This window comes from Amphimedon queenslandica, unplaced genomic scaffold (genome assembly GCF_000090795.2).
Source record: "Amphimedon queenslandica unplaced genomic scaffold, v1.1 AMPQUscaffold_13084, whole genome shotgun sequence".
NCBI lineage: Eukaryota > Metazoa > Porifera > Demospongiae > Haplosclerida > Niphatidae > Amphimedon > Amphimedon queenslandica.
Genome location: NW_003546680.1, coordinates 72,316 through 74,910, shown reverse-complemented (window position 1 = coordinate 74,910; position 2,595 = coordinate 72,316). Strand labels below are relative to the sequence as shown.

At 39.2% G+C, this 2,595-nt stretch overlaps 1 protein-coding gene across 1 annotated transcript in view; it reads right to left on the bottom strand.

Annotated features, from left to right (window-relative positions):
• Positions 1–13: 13 nt before the first annotated feature.
• LOC109585327 (uncharacterized) overlaps positions 14–2,595 on the bottom strand; it is a 32,133-nt gene continuing 29,551 nt past the window's right edge. The window contains exon 22 of the mRNA XM_020001344.1: positions 14–73. The gene's annotated coding sequence lies outside the window, so the exon portion shown is untranslated. The remainder of the gene's footprint in view (positions 74–2,595) is intronic.

Here is a 2,595-nt window from a genome sequence, read left to right as displayed (position 1 = left end):
GGTGACTCTATGCTGCAATTACTAAACTTTTGCTTTATTCTTCAAATGTTCAATGACACATGATTGCAAGTATTTGATATAAACTACATGTACTTATTGTCAATCATTAAAAACTGGTCAAACCTGTTTCTTCTGGTGTCTTTGGTCTTTGTGTCATCATTGCAATAGGACTCTCCCTCCCTCCCTCTCTCCTCCTCTTCCTCTCTCCTCTACTGATATCAACTTTCATTGGTACTTCACTAGATACAGCAACTTGTTCATCTTCTTCTTCTTGTATGACAGTATCATCATCTACCAGTGATAGCTCCTGCATGCATGAACACACACATGCAAGCATAATTAATGAGATACAGATAAATGTACTTATACCAACTGTGCAGTATATGTAGTGACCAGTGTGTGTGTGTGTGTGTGTGTGTGTGTGTGTGTCTGGAGGTGAGTATCAGTAATGTAATACCTGAGTCCCTTGATATCTGCCCTCAGCTTCACCTCAAGCAGATATCTCAGTCCTCAGGTATTACATTACTTATACACACACACCTCCAGACAGGCTGCAGGTCATTATATTGTTATATTGTCATTATTATTGCAGGTCATTGATTGTGTAAAGTTCTAATTACACAATTTTAAAAGAAATTTTAAAAACTTGTAATAATTAAAAAATAATAATAATTTTTCTTACTATGCAGTGACTGTATCAGCAAAATTAAACTAATAATGGCCATTAACAATACAGTATAAAAGAAATAATTAATAACTAACAAACAACAAGACGATCATTACTAGTATCACAAACATACAATACTCCATCTTTATCAAATGCTAATCCATAAGGAGCACGAAACTGATCAATATTACTGCCTTCACTTCCAAACTTCCTAACAAACACACCATCACTAGTGAAGACTGATATACGATGATTGCCCCATTCACTAACATACACTTGACCAGTAGCTGCAGTGTCTATTGTTATACCATTAGGACTATTAAGCTGTCCAGGACCAGATTCTTTAGTACCAAACTGACCCACAAAGTTTCCATCTGGAGAGAACTTCTGAATGCGATGATTATTCATATCAGTAACATACACTAATCCTTGACTGTCAATAGCAAAGTCACGTGGAGACCGAAACTCTCCATTAGCTGATCCTCCACTACCAAATGAATGAGAGAAGGTTAGATCAGGATTCAAGACTTGTATACGATTATTAGCATTATCAGCAATATAAACCTGTCCTGTTATAGGAGAAATGGCTATACCATCAGGAGTACTGAATTGTAGTTGTCTACTGCCCAGTCTGCCCTTCTCACCAACTGATGCTATAAGGTATCCATCCATGCTTATCTTCTGGATCCTGTGATCATCAGATACAAGAAGGAATTTGTCTGGAGTAATGGCTACACCACGAGGACAGTAAAACTTGACATTACCACTTCCTCCTTCCCCTCCTAATGATTTAACTTTCTTTCCTTCTCTATCCAGTATTGTTACACAGTGACCTTGATTCTCAGTTATTATAACATGATTATCATCAGTTACAGCAACTCCCCAGGGACGCTTAAGTTCAATTATAGTACGTACTGGAGTGATGTTATCAAGGTAAGGATTGAAAGGGATGACTAGTGAGGTATCCTCAAGGTGTACATCATATACTTGTACTTTTACTGTATGAGTACCACTGGTTGAAGGGTTACACTGTATCCTATACACTCCAGGATCAGTGCTGGTGGTAGTGACTGTAGTGTCAATGGGTTCATCACCTTTACCAACTGCTACTAGACTACACCTCAGAGAAGAGACGGGAACACACAAAACAGATGAATCTGGTGCCTCCATTGATAGTGAAAACAAAACTGCTTTGCCAGCAGGTGTAATACAATCAATCTCCTTCACTCTATACTGCTGCAGTGAGACAATATCTCCAATGTGATCTAGCAATTTGATATCTTTACTCAACACAAAGTCAGCCTTTTCTTTTGGATGTAACTCCTCCACATCGATCCCTCCAGTAACTTCACTCATACGCTCCATCATCTGTTTCTTACACCTCAGGACTTGTTGAGGACTGCCTGTCTTCAGACTCTCTTCCACATAATCCTCAACATCCTCCAGAACACTCAAACTCATTTCTACTGATTTCATTTGCTCTGACAGCACCTTTAGCTTATCATCAGTGACCCTCTTTGCCTGCTCAGTCAGTTTCCTCTCTGACTCACGAAGAACATTCATCATTTCCTCTACCATTTCATGTATTTCTTCTAAGACTCCTTCTCCTCTCTCTCTGATCTCACCCTCTCTCTCTGCTAGAGCAGACAGGACCTTCTTGAGTCCATCAATTTTCCCTTTTACCGGATTAAGAGATTTCTCCAGTGCTTCTTTGTGTTTAGTAAAACTATCAGCTATTAGGTTATACTTGTGATCTTTATGAGCCAGCATGATACAATCACGACAGATAGATTCATCACATGTGTCACAGTGATACCTTAATGAATCTTCATGACCAGGTACAGAGCAAGTGAGAGTTTCCTCCTGTTTAGCTGGAGCTAGCAATTGAGAAGCAGAAGAGACATCAGAGGCTGTCACCTCATCAAGAC